General features: G+C 34.1%; 3 pseudogenes; 1 reads left to right on the top strand and 2 right to left on the bottom strand.

The window, feature by feature from the left end:
- Window positions 1-2,293: 2,293 nt before the first annotated feature.
- LOC121223153 (formin-like protein 1) lies at window positions 2,294-7,427 on the top strand (annotated as a pseudogene).
- Window positions 7,428-7,690: 263 nt separating this feature from the next.
- LOC121223152 (acyl-coenzyme A thioesterase 9, mitochondrial-like) lies at window positions 7,691-9,644 on the bottom strand (annotated as a pseudogene).
- A 2,968-nt stretch (window positions 9,645-12,612) lies between these two features.
- On the bottom strand, window positions 12,613-15,494 carry LOC121223789 (probably inactive leucine-rich repeat receptor-like protein kinase At5g48380; annotated as a pseudogene).
- Window positions 15,495-19,647: the final 4,153 nt, after the last annotated feature.

The following is a 19,647-nucleotide window of genomic DNA, read 5'->3' as shown; positions in this document are numbered from 1 at the left end:
AAATTTGAGATTTAATTATTGCACTTTAAAATTAGAAATTAAATGTTTTTACTTTTTGAATAAAAAATATTAGTTTAATAATTAATGCCGTTTTTGTTTTCCATTAAAAAATTGCCAACTTGGCATATTTATAGAGAATAGTTTAATTAATAAATTTTGATAAAATAATATTATTAATAATTGGGTTAATATTTTTAAATTAAAAAGTGAAAATATTTTTTAAATAGAGATTAAACCTTAAAATCGTTAAAGTAGAAGGATTGAATTGATATTTCAACCAAATATAAATATACACACAAGGAGCAAAGATTGAATCGATACCAACGTCGGTGAGCCATGCATATACACCGATGACTTTTGTTAAAGGCAACAGCTCACATGATGGCATATATAAATTTATACTGACAATTTACCTTTTATAGATTAAAGAAATAAAGTAAAAAAATAATAATTAAAGGTAAGGGCTTGTGAAGTTTTGTTATTTATATCTCTCAAATTTTGGTTGAAATGAACTTAACAACTTCCTTAAATAACGACAATTATTTTAATAAATTTACAATTATTTTAACATGTGACATAATTTAATATATTATGCAAATATTCAATCAGTTTAGTATTGTTTTTTATCCAAGTTTTGTTTTTTTATTTTTTAAATTTAATCAGTGAGTTTTGATGAATTCATAAAACGAAAATTTTTTATATTAGAGAAGAGTTAATGAGATTACTGCAAACAAAAAGGGGTTGGAAGAAGAAGAGGAAGTGATGGATTACGGTTAAATGTCAAGACAATAATGATAGCATGATGAATGCTCCCAGAGCGAGACAACGGTAATGAAAGTACTAATTAGGCAAATCATATGTTATGTTAGGGCACATGTTTTCCAGGGAGGATAACTTTTTTTTCCTAATATAAGATTTAAGGACAAAATCTTATCAAACAGCTGTTCCTTACATTTTTATTTTCAGCTGCGTAAAACAGTCAAGTTACTCGCATATTCTTTAAACTTGTTTCTTTCAATAATTGTGTTTCTGTTATTAAATTATCCAATTACGGGTTTAAAGTGAAACTGGGAGTTTAATAATGAAAAAAAGTAGTCAGAAATTAATAATAGATGGAAGATTAACTTACTACCGTTGTCCAGAGAGGCTAAATTAAAAAGATTATGTTAATATTTGGAAATGAGTTGATAGTTGATTGCTGATTGTAGTGGTTGGGTTTGATCAACTGATTCTATTAATTGATTTGGTCAACTGAAAATATTTGGTAAAATTTAACTTATAGCTTAAAGCTGATATGTGTAAAATCACAAATAAATATATGACACATTTTATTTTTAAATATTTATTTGTTTATAATACTTAGTTTTTATCGGGTGAAATTATTGAAATAAAACACTATTATCAATGAATTAAAAATCTATTGTGGAAATTAATTAGTGAATATTTTTAAAATTTTAAATAAATAAATTCCTTAAGTTCTTTATTTGCAAGTATTGACCTCGTGGAAATTGATAAATATTAAGGGTTTTTTGAGTAATTTTTGAGTAAATCGGACGTTATCCTATATATCTCATTCTTAATAAGGTATGAAAAAAGTTGTTCATCCTAGGTTTTAGCTCAACAAACGTTTGCAAACCTCCATTCATTAAACACTACAATTAGAGAGTTTAACTACTCAATCTTCTATTTGTGTCTAAATCAACTAAAAAAGCCAAAACTCTATTTAACAAACACTCCAATAATATTATTATTTAGGTTAAATACACTTAAAGTACCTGTACTCTTCATATATTTAAAATTTAGTCCTTTTATTTCTTAAGAAATTTAGTCATTTTATTTTGTTAATATTCTTTTATTAATTCAAGTTTATTAAACATCATTTTCTTACATAATTATTAAGTGATTTTTTTATTTTAAAATATTATATCAATAAATTTAACAGAAAATAACACCTAACTAAATTAATTGAAATAAAAAACTAAATTTAACATATTATTTAATAAACATAAAAACTTGTGTTAATGCTACACGATAGGAGGGGCAAGGCCTGACTGACTGGGAAACCCGTTAAACTTGAGGATACGATTTGAGTACTGAGTACTGACTGAGCTGAGCATCCGAGTGGTAGGAAGAATCGTCGGTGGGTCAACAATCCCCACCCTTTTTGGACTTTTTAAAAGACCATCCCTGTCACTGTCACGCACTCTAACAGTAGTTTCTAAACTCTAGACCAGCACTAAACTACAGCAGTACAAAAAAATATAAGCAGTAAGCATATTATTAGTGTTATTAATAAAAATAAAATTAAAACAGCCCAACTCAGTTACAGATTCACTCAACTCAACTCAACGCAAGTGCACAACCACAGCACCAGCTGAATCTTAGCTGGATGCACCTCCTTCCTTTTCATTTTCCTTTCTCCCTCTCTCACTCCCAAGAAAACAAAAGAGAAGAAAAATAGTCCCCACGAATCTCACCCATCCATTCACAGCAACACTCACACACGATGCTCTCCTCCCTCTCCTTCTCCTTCTTCTTCTCTTCCTTGTTGTTTTGGTCATGTCAATCCTTTCCCATTCATAGCCGTCGGATCCTCCATCAACCTTTCTTGCCATTTGGATCTACTCCGCCGTCTGATCCTCCTCCTCCGCCTTCTTCTCCGCCTTTTTCTTCCACTTCTCCTCCTCCCGACTCTCCTTTCTTCCCCTCTTTCTCTTCATCTCCCCCTCCTCCTTCTCCTTCCTCCTTGGCTTCTTTCCCCGCCAACATTTCCTCCCTCGACATCCCTCACGCTCCTCTCCCAACCACAGCTCCCGCACTCTCCTCATCCTTGCCATTGTCGCCGCCGTTTCCGCTTTCGTCGTCTCTGCTTTACTCCTCTTCTTCTATTGCCGCCGCCGCAAGCAGAAACGTAGTTTCGTCGACGATAACAAGACCTTAACGTCCAACAATAGTAGCAGGTTGTACCCCAGCAACAATGTTCATAATGCTCGTAAGCTGAGGACAACTTCCGCCACTAGTTCCGAGTTGCTTTATTTGGGTACGTTGGTAAATTCCCGAGGCGGGATCGGAGATGGCTCCAATAATTCGCCGGCCAATGCTAGGTTTGATCCCAGGAAAATGGATTCCCCGGAGCTCCAGCCGTTACCGCCGTTGTCTCGACAGAGCACCGGTCGGAACTTTCGAGCCGGTGAAGTTGAGTCGGTTGCTGAAGAAGAAGAGGATTTTTATTCACCAAGAGGATCTCTCGATGGCCGAGATAGTCCTAGTCGAAATGGATCCGGGTCAAGAAGAGTATTCGCGACGATTGCTGTAAAAAACATTGAGTCTACAAGTACTTCCTCGTGTTCATCTTCGAGTTCAAGTTCCTCCGGCGGGTCTCATTCACTTAGTATTTCTCCGCCGGTTAGTTCGAGTCCGGTAAGATCTGACCCGAAATCTCCAGGACTCGTGCAAGTTCAACCTTCTTCAACTCCGGGGAGGATTTCAACTGATTCGCCACGACTTCCCAATGCGTCCAATGGAAATGTACGATCTCCCTCGTCGTCTTCAACTTTAACGTCACCGGAGAGGGAAAAATCAGAAGGCCGAAGCTTGCGATCTCCTTCGTTGTCTCCGATGTCGATCCCGAACCCAGATTCACATGTTGTTTCCGATCGAAACATTGGATCACCATCACTGTCTTCGGCTGCTACTTCGCCAAATAGAACGTTGATCGAGAAACTAGATGCATCGATTAGAAATTTCAAGGATTTGGTTCGAAATATGGGGACTCCATCGATTTCAGCTTCAGCTGCAACTAGTTCATCAGCCAAAGGATCTCCGGTTAATGATATGGGTCGAAACCGAACAAGGTCCCCATCAGTTCGTTCAGCTTCGGCTTCTCCTGAGAAGAACATGGTAAATAATCCGAGTGAATTTCCAAGAATGGTTAGTGAGTTGAATCCAATTGTTAGGTATCCTTCAATGTCATCAGCCTCGACATCACCGGAAAGGGCTTTGAATGAAAATGAGAATGAGCGGTCTCCTTTACTATCACCGGCTTCACCATCATCGGATGGAAGTTTTGGGAAAAGCCCAAAGAAATCACCATTGGTGGTTGCTTTTTGGGATTACAATAGGAGCTCTTCGTTCTCATCTTCAGCTTCTTCATCACTAAGAAGAGATTCGGAGAATAGTCCTGATGCATCTCCTGTAAGAGTTAGCGGAGATTTAGAGAAGCCTATGTTGACTCCACCGCCGCCGCCACCACCACCACCTCCTCCTCCGCCTCCTCCGAAGCAGCGACGGCTCTGGGAGAAACCACTTCCATCAGCATCTATAATAAAACAGATATCGAAGCCGCCTCCTCTTGTGCCCCTTCGATGCCTTTTATGACACACAACCCAATTAGTATTTCTCAAGTCGAGTTGCCTACAAGGTCTGAGTCTGAGGCAGTGGAGGAAGAGGATGCGGAGGAGGCTTTAAAACCCAAGTTAAAGCCTTTACATTGGGATAAAGTACGAGCCAGCTCTGATCGTGAAATGGTGTGGGATCACCTCAGATCAAGCTCATTCAAGTATGATTTCAACCTCTAGTTAATTGTAAACTATGGGGTTCTTGTCAGATCTTTTAGTTTTAGTTAAATTAAGGTTTTCTTCACGTGGTTCTACTCCTTGCTTGAATACTGTCTAAGAGTTTGGCTTCTGCAGGTTGAATGAGGAGATGATTGAAACACTATTTGTCGCAAAAACACCGAATCCTAAACCAAAGCAAGCAACTCCACGTTCTGTTCTTCCTTCACCAAACCAAGATAACAGAGTGTTGGATCCCAAAAAGGCACAAACATAGCAATTTGTTGAGGGCACTCAATGTGACCGTCGAGGAAGTTTGTGAAGCCCTTTTAGAAGGTAATGAAATTGCCATTTAGGAATCATCACTTATAACTTTTTGGTTTATTGATTGCAATTGTGGTTCAAGTTTTGTTGATTTTAGACTTAAAAATGTCCATAACTTGCACAAAGGTCATTAAGCTGGTCCGCTGGATATGGAATTGGTATTCATTTGTCCTTATATTCCTTGAACATTACTTAATGAAAGTTTTCTGCTGAAATTGTCACTGAACTTAGTAGTTTGTTACGACTTTGGACCTGTGTTTAACAATTCACAGTAGTTCAAATTTAGATGCTACTTTCGAAGCATGTTCCCTTTTAAGGTATATAAAATTTGCATTTTTACCATTGTTATGGTGCAAACCATTGAAGAATCCTTTGTTTGTCTTTCTACGATTGAAAAAGGTTTGATAATTTGCATCACTATGCTTAACTGATGATCCCAACTTAAACGGTTGACTGTTTTGAATGAATCCAACTCTGAGATTACCTTTGAGTATACTGAAGAAATATTCTCACTAGATGTGAATATCGGCTTATATTTTTGGAATTAGTTAGTATCATACAAGACCATAAGTGAATTTCATATTTTGGGAACCAATAGTCTGAGTTTGTATTGCCTACAAATGATATTTGTTGAGCTTTAATATCCTTGCCATGACTGGCCATATGGTTTCCTATATTTGGAGTTATTATGTATGGGCACTAAAAATCTCATCTATGATGGTACAGGTAATGCTGATACACTCGGCACTGAACTTCTTGAAAGTTTATTGAAAATGGCTCCGACCAAGGAAGAAGAACGCAAGTTGAAGGACTACAAAGATGATTCACCAGTCAAGCTTGGGCCAGCTGAGAAGTTTTTAAAAGCAGTTCTTGATATACCCTTTGCGTTCAAAAGGGCGGATGCAATGCTCTACATGGCTAACTTCGAGTCTGAAGTTGAATACCTTAAAAATCTTTCCAAACTCTAGAGGTAATTTTCACCTACTCCATCTCTGTCTGCTCCGCATTTTCTCGATTTCTTCCTCGTTTTCTTTCAGCTTTTCTTGGTTGCTTGTTTATGCTTGTATTAAAATGTGAATACTCATTCAACTACCATATCCTTCATCGTGGTTTAGAAATTTCAACACCAACCATTACAGCTATCTATTTGACTATTCACAGTCTTTATCACATGTTTCTCTTCAAAGTAAAATATGAATGACTAATTAAATGTGCCTTGACTTTAGGTTAGTTCATACCTGACAGCTTGGTTTTAGTCTATAAGCTTGCCTAAGCATGTGAACAAGAAGAATATTCTTGTAATATGGTTTTTTTGGGTACAACTACATGTGTTCTTGAAATATGTTGAATACAGTAACCATTTCAATGGTCTAAAAAATGCATGTGTGCGAGTTCACTACCGACAGAATATTGCCTCATTTGCTTTAAGACGAGTCTTATGCTTTGTTTCATTTTGTAGATTTAATGTAGACCAACAAAACCTGTGTTGTTGCTTTATTATCAATTGTATTAAGCCGTATCCTGTTGGTTTGTCCTTTTACAGAATGCTTGCGAGGAATTGAGAACCAGTAGGATGTTTTTGAAGCTTCTAGAGGCTGTGCTCAAGACTGGGAACCGCATGAATATCGGACAAACCGTGGTGATGCCATGCCTTCAAACTTGATACACTTCTTAAGCTTGTTGATGTGAAGGGTGCGGATGGGAAGACCACACTCCTGCATTTTGTTGTACAAGAAATCATAAGAACTGAGGGTGCTCGTCTTTCCGATGCTGACCAAACTCAAAGCTCCACTGTAAACGAAGATGCTCGGTGTAGGAAGCTCGGTTTACAAGTTGTTTCTAGTCTCAGTTCAGAGCTCACCAATGTGAAGAAAGCTGCAGCAATGGATTCCGAGGTACTTAACAGCGATGTCTTGAAGCTTTCTAGAGGCATTGAAAACATCAGCGACGTTCTAAGATTAAATGAAAAAATGGCATCAGACGAGAGCCTGGAGAAGTTTTCCGAATCAATGAACGAGTTTATGAAATGGCCGAGGAAGAGATTATAAGGATTCAAGCCCATGAAAGTGTGGCCTTATCTCTGGTAAAGGAGATTACTGAATACTTCCATGGGAACTCAACAAAAGAAGAGGCCCACCCATTTAGAATCTTTATGGTGGTGAGGGATTTCCTTACGGTTCTTGAACGGTCTGCAAGGAAGTTGGGATGATAAATGAACGAACCGTTGTTAGTTCTGCCCATAAATTCCCAGTCCCAGTGAATCCAATGATGTCCCAAGCTTTTGCTGGATTTCAGGGCAGACCGCGGTATGGTTCTGGTTCTGATGATGAGACTGCATCACCTTAGTTGTTTGCTGAAGCTGTAAGATAGAAGCTACCAAAATTGGGTGGTTTAGGTTTTGCATGAAGCTTGTATGGCTTGTCCTGCAATGTAAGGTCGCAAATATTTATTTATATTCTTATTTTCATATCTGTATAAATCCATGTACAATTCAGAACAGTTTTGTTCTATATAATATATAATATACGAGAGGAAATTTTCTTGGGGAAACAAAAGGAGGCAGTGTGCTGATTTATTTCAAGGGGAATGATACATTCATCAGGTTCATGCCGGCAAAATTTAACAGGCTGCAATAATTTTATGTTTTAATGTTACAAAGAATCTTTAACATTTGGCTGATACCATCAATTGCTTATGCTAGAAGTTGGTGTTGATCTGCCCCAGCTTCACTGGTTTTGCTGTGGCATCTCAGCATCCATGCGTTCTAGAATACGCCGTGCTTCTTCCTCTGTTGCAGGAACTACATTCGGATCTTAATCCATTCTTTGTGGCCTTTGCCTCTGGCCGGACGCTGAATGTGAAATAAAATGTATTGATACCTGCTTCATGGATAATACAGAAAGAGAGAACATGTTAAGTAACCATATATTTATGAAATTAGTGAATGTGGAATCAAGAACATAGTAGCTTTTTTGTTCTATAACAGTGCATTTTGCAGGGTTTACCTCACTGGATCTGATCTCCGGCCTCGTAACATGAGCAACGACTTCAACATTAATTAATGGTTGATCCGGATTCTCGAGTTAGTGTACAGAACACATGACGTCAAACGAAGGAAGTCGCCTACATCGACCTGCTCAAAGTATAGGAATCTTTTTGCTTAAGTTAAAGATAGACCTAAATTGAAGCACAAACGTGAACCGAAGATGCTGGAAAGACAATATTGAATCTGAAAGTTTCTTCTTGTCTTCCATTTCATGAGGATATGCTGAAATAATGATCAAGTTCGGAATCTTGATCTCTCCCTATATGAGACGCAATGAATTTAATGCTAAAACCTGCACAGAAAGCAGGAAGGTACTTACAGGCCTTAGGAAATCAACATGATCAACTTCTAAAAAGCAAGGCACGAGTCCAGCAAAGACATAAGCTGTTGAAAAAGCTAGCTCGAATGCTCGATGCATTAAGAAACCTCCGAATATTCGACCATGGATGTTCCTCTGCTGCGGTTGACAGATCAAAGCATTTCAAGACGGGTATCCCTTAAAAGAATGCTGTCTCTATCTGCTAAGGCCGGCATATCGCAAAAGATTCGGCCCTCTGCTAAGAGTGGTTCCAGTTGATTTACCTCCCCATTTTCGAGTTTTCTTCTATCCACTCTTTTCTTTTTCTCAATTTGCTTCTAGCTTCAGCTTCTTCAAAAAGAAATTTCTCACGTTCAGTTTCTGGAGAAAGCCGGTTAACAGCAGCAGCTTCCCGGTCTTAGAGTCACGGGCCACAAGATGAAGTTAGCTGCTAGGGCTACTGAATGCGAAACATCCGATTCTTCTACATGAAATAACAAAATCAGATCAAAGGCTAAATCATCATGGCCAAACCTCAATCTAATATATATCCATAAATGAAAAATGTTACTCGTATGCATATACTAAGTAGGTTTTAAATGAGAAATATGCTTATTAAAGGGAGAAAAAAAAATGGGGTTGGAGTGTTGAATATCCATATTAAAGAACACAAAATTTAAGCCACGACACAGATTGGAGAATCCAGATGGGGTACCTAAACATTATAAAAGGCAAGTCATAGGTTTTAGATTAAAGCACCTTTTAGGGATTGAATAACATCTAATTGAATCTCAATTGATGATCTCCCAACCCATATGACAGAACCAACTATTTTGAGATCAATGTCAACACTAATGGGCTTCTTCAAAACAATCTTATCAACAGCAGCTGTTACCAGCAACAGAGGCCTTGTTGTGCTATCATCATCTGAACAATGCTAATTTTACAAACAACAAGGTTTAAAGCAGCTTTTAGAAAATGAAAGAAGGTAAGTTTGTGAAGAAGAAAAAATGGGGAACCTTGACAGAGATAGTCCCAGCTAAAGCATCAAGGTCTTCAAGCAACATGCCCATTCTAACTTCATTCCAGGGATCCCTATATTGTTCTCTCAAGATATAATCAGATGAAAAGTTATAAAAGATGGTGGTTCGGCTTTGAGAGGGAGTTTTGGTGAGCAATTCGCTCTGAGGGGGTGCATCTTTTGGTGGATCAAGGAGTCTCTCGAAGATTTTGGACCTGGCTTCCCATAAAGCGTTGGTAACCGGTGAATGGTACATACCAGGCCATAAGCTTATAGGCTTCCTGGTTGAGGAAGAATCCGAGCCGTTTGCTGTAAACGTTGAAACTACAGGGATGGTTTTAGGAGATGAGCAATTCAATTCCATGGAATTTGGATGTTTCAGGCGATTCCTGCAAAAGGGTTGGTGACAGCTTTGATGGTTTCAAGGAATTTCGGTGTACTTCTTATGAGAATTTGGTTTCTATAACCAAACTTTTTTTAATATTAACTCCAATAAGTCAAACTTTTAATATCTTGTAAAGCTGTATAGTTTGATATTATAATTATTTTTTTGGGCAAACTACAAATATCATCCACTATTTTAGGTATCTAAAATAAACTAATTTTTTTTTCACTCTCTTAAATCATAAATAAATTAACGTGGCGTTAAAAATGGTATAATAATAAATTTAATCCTCATTTCTACATATATATTGATTTAATCATAATTTAAAATTTCTCAACCCGGAGTCTGTAGAGGAGGGAGAAGGGGTGGGGTGGGGTCAAATAAAAAAAATTTGAAATTTTGAAGTTAATTTTTAAAATTATGATTAAATCGATATAATATGTAAAATTGAAGGCTAAATTTATTATTATACCGATTTTAACTGCTACAATTTCAAGGAGATAAAAATAACTGAACTATGTAACGTGAGTATTTAATTGTAAACTTTTTCTTTTGGGTGCCTAAAATGAATTTATTTATGCACTTGTGAAGATAGAAAGGGTCGATGGAGGGAAAAAAGGCGAACGGTAACCATCCAAAAGCTAACATGCAACGTGACAAAACAAAAAGAAGCAAAAACTAGAAAAAGAGAAGTTTTTAGTGTTTCTTGTTAAATATCTTTAACTCACAAACAGAATTAAAAAATGTTAAGTCTAATTTTTTATATTTATATTTTAAATATTTTATTGGAATTTTATTATCACCTATTAATTCACCAATCTAGCAATATTTTTCCTTCATTCAAATTCTTTCATCAATTAGTGTCTTTGTCCAGAGCTTAGAATTTTAAAAAAAGAAAAACTAGCTTATTAGAGAGGATGACTCCCTCTATTTCGAGCTTATTTTTTGTATGAAATTTTTTAAAATTTTTTTAAATTTGATTTATAAGTGTTTATATTTTGTAAATGTTTTTAGAAATATATTATTTATTACATATTAATGATGTGTAAGTAAGAAATAATTATGATGTAAAGTTATTAATATTTATAATATTCATAAAAATATATAAAATAATATTTTTATATTTTAATATATGAAATATAAATTTTATTTTAAGCATTAAAATGAATTGTTTGTAAAATTTAATTTGAATATATAAATTATATTTAATATTAAAAAAATAATATTAAAATTCAAATAATAATTATATATTTGAAATAAATTTCAATAGGAAAAAATCACAAAACTAAAAATTCTAACTTTTTTTGTGTTTTGGGCTGAAAATTACTTTGAACTTCAAAAACCACATTTTAACTCTACAAGCGCTTTTAGAACATAATGAAAAAAGGTCCGTCGTCTACATTTAATTTCTCATTGTAGGCAGACCAATCAAATGCATCTTTTAAACATTAAAATCAGTTTAGTTAACAACTAGTTTTCTCAGACCGATTAAATTGGATGTGGCTTTGAATCAAGTTTTTCCACCATTGATGAAACTGGTGTTTTTTTAACATAAACATATTACAGGAAACAGCGACATGAAGTATGTGGTGCTAATTTCTTCATTTTAACACACTCTGATTCTTGTGAGAAACAGAGATTGTGGAGCATTGCATAAAGTAGTTAATGGAAGGAGAAGAATGCAAACAAAGTTGAAGAAATTTGGATAAAATGGCAGTCGGTTAGTAAGGTGGAAATTAGGACAAAAGCATTATAATGGCGACCAGCAGTAATGCGAGTTAGGATTTAACAAGCAACCATGGGGAACCATGCATCATTGTTTGGAAGAAACACCACAAGCTTCCATGATTGAAGAACCAAACCATTTATTGTCTCATTTTAATATATATATACACTGTTATACTCCACTAGAGCACATGTGGCAAGTTGTTGGACAGTCCATGGACGACCCTCTGGAGGAACGGTCTGCAAGCAACCCTTTGTGTGGGATGGTCCGCAGAGACTCTCCACAAACTGTCTGAGTCAACCTAGAGACAATCCGCTATACACCCTTCATATCACACAAATACATACATTTTGAAGAACCTAACCTGTCCAATGTCCATGTCCAACTGAATTTGTCATCACCTTTTTATCATGTATGTTTAGAGTTAATACGTAAAGGGCCAAGAAACCCCATATGAAATTAGCTAGTATGCTATATACTCAACAGGAAGAGGGGCATCAAGCATTCAATAGGAAATGAAAAAACTAGAAGATGTAGCCATACTCATCTACAAATACTGTATAGCTCTCCCCACAAAATGAAGGATAATAACAAAAGTTACTAAATCCCTTGAAAGATGCTGAAATCAACAAGTACTCCTAAGCAATACATGCACACAAATCCTTTGCTATTCCATTTTCATCTGATAACTTTAAAACTGAGATTTTGGATTGTGGCCTTTGAAAAATGCTCCAAATCCCCTTCCATTTCATCAATCACCAAAAAATCAATGGAATATGCCAACCTTAAAGTCACATACATATATCTAAATAGCATAAATCCTAATCCAGAATAGGTCCACTTTTTCTTGGCATCAATTCTAGAAAAAGAAATGGAAAAGTAGAATCATGCTGCAAAAGCCAGTTTATCAGAAACAAAAACAGCATGCATCTAGATGTTTCTTTTTGGCAGTTATTCAATTTTAACTCTCACTTAGCCTCCAATGGCATGCTGCATATATGCAGGTGCACTATGATTCCCAACAGTGCAATCGAGAATTCTGCTATTAGCATCAAATGCCAAATTCCAAGATTCATAATCCAAAAAAGTGCAACAGTAACAGCAGTGACACACAACACAAACCACACATATTCATCAATTAAAAGACAGGGAAACGACTTTAAGTTCCACCATATAAGATGCCTAGTTTATGTTACACACAGCATTCACTTGATCTAGATCTTATCATTCTGCAAATAGAATTAAAAGGAGAAAAAGGCTTCAGCAAGAAATTATCACATTAATCAATAAGGAAAACAGATCCCACAATTGTGAAGTGATCTTAATTACATTATACGCAGCATTTGATTGGTGTGAAGCTAATCATCCTACATACATGATAATTTAGGGAGAAAGCCACGAAAGATTACGTATGATACTAATCAATCTAAAGTTTTTTTTTTCCTCGAGGACATGGTGAAGGATTCTAATATGAAATAACAGACATAAAGACCTAATGTAGATGCTAAAAAATATACCTGATACAATTACAGTGAGTACTGGATGTAGAAAGTTGAAATAGTAAGTAAAGCATCATACATGTAACTTCAACCTTTATTTAAACATGCACAAGAGCAAATACTTACACATGCACTATGCTAAGATACAATACTCACCATATCCCATAGCTCTTCACTGACTCTCGTTGACTTCTCGAGCAACAATAAGTTCCTCTAAATAATCAGCATCACCAGTATCTGAAGGCATCAAAATTTCATCCTCGGTGGTAAAATTGTATCGCTCTCCAATAGCTCTTAAAAGCTGGTATACTTCAAACATGGTAGGCCTCTCCTTGGGAGGTGGCAATACACAATTACATGCAACTTTAAGAAATTGGAAAAGTTCATTATCAACACCCTTCCCAAGCAAGGATGTGTCAATAGCATCATGAAGTTTCCCATCATTTGATAGCTGTGTAATCCATTCGACCAGACTTCCTTGAAGCTCTCAGGAGCTTTGGATACGTGGGTAGGTTTCTCACCAGTCACCAACTCGAGAAGGACAACTCCAAAGCTGTAGACATCTCCTTTTGGAGTGGCCACTAGAGTTCTGGCATATTCAGGGGCAACATAACCTAAATCCCCAAACTCGCCATTCACAAAGGTGCTCAGATGTGTATCAATTGGGTTCATAAGCCTAGCTAGACCAAAATCGGATATTTTGGGCTCAAAAATCTGCATCCAATAAGATGCACTTAGAGCTTATATTTCGATGAAGTATACGAGGATTGCAGTTGTGGTGAGCCATGCAAATCCTTTGGCAGCCCCTATACCGATTTTAAGCCTTATGGACCACTCCATAGCCTTGTTAGCATCATCTACAGGATGCAAATTATCATTGAGAGTGCCATTGCCATGTATCTGTAAACTATAAGCCTCTCCTTTTTTGCAACACAGAAACCTAGAAGGGGAACTAAGTTGCGGTGTTTCACATTTCCCAGAGTAGCCATCTCAGATGTAAATTCTTTGTCAGAGTGTTGAGAATCCTGTAACCTTTTAATCATAAGCGAGGTTCCATCTTCGAGGACACCTTTGTACATAGTCCCTGTTCTTCCTGACCCAATGATATTATTTTTGCTGAAACTGTTAGTGGCCTTCAAAAGATCATTTAATCTCATCTTGGAAACTCCTTTTTCAAACAAGGAAACCTGATATAACATTACCTTATAAGTACATCACATAGAAAAAACCGTAATCAAAGAAAGAAGAAAAAAAGAACATTAGCTCAATCTGATATGGAGGTATTAGATAAGCTTGCCTTAATGCCTTTATCTCCCTTTAAGCTCTTTGCCCATTTGTTTCCTTCTGGATCATCATCCTTCTTCTTCCTCATAACAGATACTCTACGGTAATAGAAGAACATACCAATAGCCACACCTATTGCAGCAACCGTCAACCCAGCGACAGCAGCCCCAGCAATAATTCCAGTTTTAGGGCCTTTTGAAGTCAACTGACAAGGATCCAAAGGCTTCCCACACAATCCAGGATTATGCGCAAAATCCTCTGCCGTTAATGTAACATTAAAATATGGAATTTGCCCCGACAAGAGATTATTAGACACGCTAAATGTTTTTATCCTATTCAGCAAACTGAGTACTGGAGGAATCGAACCCGTCAAGCTGTTATAGTCGAGTTTCAAAATGTTTAAGAAGCTACAATTTGCGAGTCCCGGTGGGATTTCTCCAGAGAAATTATTAGATGAGAGATCAAGGGTAGTGACATACTTGATAATTTGAGAAATATTAGATGGAATATGTCCATAGAGTTTGTTGCTTGAAAGATCTAAGCCTGTAATACTTTTGCATTTTACGATTCCTTGAGGAAACACACCCTTGAGTCCCATATCTGCAAGCCGGATATTCAGAACCCTATTCTCATCCGGGTGCCAACAATCAATCCCCGGTAAATCTACAAATAAATCCTTCAGTAGTGTTGTCGAATTCCATGAAGAATTTAAGTAACCAAAGGAATCCTCAAGTGAATCTTTGATGCTCCTCAAACAATCAATATCTTCTTGAGACGCATAGCTCAAACTACAGCCAAGCAACAACCATACTAAAACACTGACGAGAACAGAAAAAATTCGGCTACGCATCACCATGATCATGAAGAAACCCCTCAAATCGAAACTTGAATGGAGAATTGCAGAAAGCAATTTGTACAGCTAATAACAGCTTAAAATGCCAAATCTACTAAACCATAGTTCAAAATTTAAACCTGAAACAAGTTCCAAAAAGAAAAAAGAGAAATAAGATAAAATTCACCTTTCATAAATCCAGAAAAACCAAGACAAGCAATAATAAAGGAAAGACGTAGATCACATAATTCAGCTGATAACCACCAAATTCACAAAGAAAAACACAGAAGATCAAACTTTTACACGTACAAAGTTAAGCAAACCTAGTGAAGTTGACTACTTGACCTAGATTCTGATTAATATAAGAGAGCATCAACAAAACCCAGAAAGGGAAAATTAAGCAGGATGAAGCTTTGTCAAAAAATTCAAAGCCCACCTCAGATTTTTTCAAATTTTAACCGAAGAAGATCATAGAACAGGCAAAAGGGTATGGGAAACTATAAGGAGCATCCTCCTTTTCCACAGAGAAACTAAGAGAGAAGATTTCCCAGTACTTCATAAACGAAAATTAAGAGAAAAATAAGGCAAATTCAACATCATGGTTTGAATATTCAAACAGCATAATTCAAAACACAAAAAAACATTAAAAAAATTTTAAATAGGAAATTGAAGGAAAGACCATTTTAAGGTTCTTTGTTGTTTTTCTTTTCCAAGCTACGGAGACGACTGGCCTCCAAGATGGGGCAAAGACTTTTTAGTGCTCTTTGCTGACTTGCCTTTCGTTGAAAAATTCTCTTAAATTTTATTAAATAATTTAATTAATTAATTAAATGAAAAGTTAATTTGGAGGGCGACTGAAAATTGAGAAAGTTCAAAATTATTGGTAAATTTGTTCTGTTTTTCATTTTATATATAATAATTATATATTCATTTGGCCCCTTTCTTCATTGCCGTCCATTATAGCTATTGGTCAAAATTAACTGCCGACCCATTTAGGGTTTACAATTGCAATAGCCATACCAAAATATTTGTTTTTTTTTAATATATAAATGAGGATGTCATGAACCGGACCGGATCCTAGTTATTGAGTTTTTTCTTTTATGCTGATTTCTAATCCTACTTTTGTCATCATAATAAATTAAATAAAATCTACCTGATTAATTATCAAATTTGTATCCTTCAAGGTGATTCGTGTAGAGTTAATTCTTATTCATCTATTATAATTTGTAAAATAATTTTTTTTAAAATCAGCAAAAAGAGATTTTTTATTAGAACTTAGCATTGAATCGAATCAAGTAAAAAAAATTTAAGTTAACGAGTCCTATTTTATCATCTTTAACTCAATTTAAAATTTTTTCCTAATTGAATTCAGTGAAATGAAATTTGAGTCGAGTTAAGTGAAATTATTCGAGTTAACTTAACAAACTAAACATGCCAAATTAAAATTTTGTTACGGTATAACTAATTATATGTTAGAGCACATAAATTTAAAATTATATGTATTTGAAAACTTTTTCAATAAACTCCAAATCATTATTTTTAGAAAAATTTTATCTTTCTTTATATATTCTTTAGAATTTTTAGATTTTAAATTTTTGTTGAGGAAAAAACTAATTTTGTTCATTTTTAAAATTGACAAATAATATTTATATCAATCTATTATTCAAATTATTCGATTTGTAAAATTCAACTCAACTCAACTTGAACTCAACTTAATTCAATTAATTTAAAATTTATTTTTTTCGATTTTTTGATATTTTTAACTTCATTGATGAGAAAAATAATAAAATCAAACATATATAGAGAACAATACGATTGCGTTTTTTCTCTCTTTTCTTTTTTCTCTTACATTGATTTTTGAACCATTAATATTTTTTTTTTTAAGTTTAAGTTTTTGGTATTGTTGGAATAAATATATTCTTAAAAGAATATCTACCCAGAAAAAAATACTCTTTAAGAGAATAAAACATAACATGGAACTGACAGTATAAATAAAGATGTAACAAGAATGACATATTGAAACGTGAGAAAGAAAATAAATCTTTTTTTTCCCAAAATTAATGCTAACAAAATATTATAAATACTGAGATTTTAAATTTAAATATACCCTTTTTTTAATAACAACTTTTGTGAATCATTGGCTAATACGCCTTACTGTTCGTCCTCATTATGGCATGCAATGTTGTTATCAAGCTTTTGGCTCGTTGTCCTGCCTTTTTTATATTTTAGTTAGGAAGATTTTTAAATGAGAGATAACTTTTTTAATTTAATTTTATTTATTTATAAAATAAATTCGAGATTCTATTTAAAAATATTAAAGTTTTTACTATTGGACAAATTGGCGTAGGGAAGAACTCACATAAGTAGAGATTTTAATGATGAAATTGGAATATGGTTTATCCTTCGAAATCTAATATTTAGATGTTAATTAAATTCAATTTATTTTAAGAATAATAAAGTATTAATAATTTTATAATTAATTTTAATTCAAGTCAGATCTACTTGTGAAAGAGTCTATTACTAAATTATTGATGGTTACATTTCATGCTAGTGACAAAAACAAACTGAACCGGTGAGGAAAAAATGGTATAACCACTTATTTGATTCTTTAATTTTTATAAAAAAAAGTCATTTTAGTCTATAATTTAATTTTTTACTTTGTAAAATCACCCAAATTAATGAAAAAGTTAATGTTTTTAACTTTGTATACACGTGGATTGCCACGTGAATTATCACGTGGTTGACACATTAGTGGTTTAATTAAATTTTTTAAAATTTCAAAAAATTATAAACGCCATGTTAAAATTAAAAAACCATTTAATTTATTAAAAAAATTATATCAATCATAAAAAATACTTTTTTATATTTTTTAAAAATTAATTGAATGTTGGCATGTTATCTACGTGACAATCTACGTGTATGTTATGTTAGGCAAAGTTAACAAATATTATTTTTTCTTTCCATTTTAAGGTGATTGATAAAAAGTTTAAATTTAAGGGTTAAAAGAAAAAAAATTAAAATTGAGAGTTAAAATTAATTTTTTTATAAAAATTAAAGGACCAAAAACCATTATGCCAAAAAAAAATCACTACCATTTATTATAAGTTAATCATACTCTATAAATGAATGAAAAGTAAACTTCTTTTTTCAAAGTTTTTTAAATTAGATCTATCCTATGATAAATTTTTAATTCGATCAATTTAATCAGTTTCAATTGAATAAATATTTAAAAAATATCATAAAAATTATTAAAAATTTTAAAAAAAATTAATTAAATTTTTAAACCTGATTCAATCAGTTTATATCGATTCACAAATTAATCGATCTAATCTCTTATTCTAAATCTTGGATCAATTCTTATATAACTAATCCAATTCTAAAATAAAAAAAATCGTTAAGTTGGATGAATCGAAAAAAAAAAAGTGTAACAAAGAAGAGATTAAAATAAAACCTTATCTCTGTTATATCCTCTAAACATGCTTCAAGTCTTTGTCTAGATCAGACGTGGCACAACTTTAAGAGCACTCCTGAATATCACTAAGACCACATCACTTGGAGTTCACTTTACAACGAAGATACGGTATTTTTCTTTCCTTAACGTCCAATAGCAAAATGAGAGTGCTCCAGATAACAAGATTCGAATTATCTATCGAATTAAGTCACCTTGTCACCCATGTCCCTTGAATTTAATCAGTCATTTTTTCTCTCTCATTTCTGTACCTTTCTTTTGCTTTCATTTTCACTCTTTTTTCTTGGACTGAGGCTTTCTTTTGTTTTACTTTTTTCTTTTGCTGAAAGAAAAATTCCCAAATTTGTTTTTGGGAGTCAGTGAATTGAAAATTTCATGTTCTGACGATTCTTTTCATCTTCTAGGGTTACTGATTTTTGTTGATGTAGTTTTAGAGTCTAATCGTGTCTTCTGTGAATTTGAAGCTTGTAAATCACTGTAGCGGCTATTAGATAAATTACTAGACTATTAATTTTACTTGTAATTTACAAATTTGCATTATTATCATTCTTGTAATGAATTTATACAGTGATTCTGTTATATCCTATTGGTCCTCTTCAGAAGCGAGTTCCCTGTTGGAGAAAGCCAGGGCAGAGAAAGAAGCAATGAGGCTCCTCACCTAAGAGACCCCGCCCAATGGGCAGGATATGATCACGTCCTAATAACTGTTGACAAAACATTCGATCCTAGAGTCCATTGATAGGTGGCCGTAATATGTATATCGGACTTGCCAACAATCACGTCCCCGCTCTTCTTGTTCAGCCACCTAAAATTCTCTCTCGGTCATGGGAACTACTTCGAAACGACTACCATGCCAGGTCCCATCTTCACAACTTATTTCCAAACATGGAAGAAGGTAATTGTGATCCTAAAATTCATATTTGTTGTAAAATAACGGAATATTAAATGATATTATTTGTTTGGTTTATTTTGAATGTAAGATTTACTGGAGGAAAACATAAGATTACTTTGAAACATATTTTTTAATTTTTTTAATTTTAATAGAATTTTTTTTTTTAAAATATTTTTTTAAAATGATGATAAATTATTATAATTTTATTTTTATTATAATTTATATAAAGTAAATATATATGCTGAAATAAATTTATAAAGCACAAAAAATTATAGTATTTCATTAAAAAGCAATTAAAAGTGATTGGTAAATAAATTT

This window comes from Gossypium hirsutum, chromosome D11 (genome assembly GCF_007990345.1).
Source record: "Gossypium hirsutum isolate 1008001.06 chromosome D11, Gossypium_hirsutum_v2.1, whole genome shotgun sequence".
Lineage (NCBI taxonomy): Eukaryota > Viridiplantae > Streptophyta > Magnoliopsida > Malvales > Malvaceae > Gossypium > Gossypium hirsutum.
Note: the sequence above shows the minus strand (reverse complement) of the source record. Positions and strands in the feature narration are given on the sequence as shown.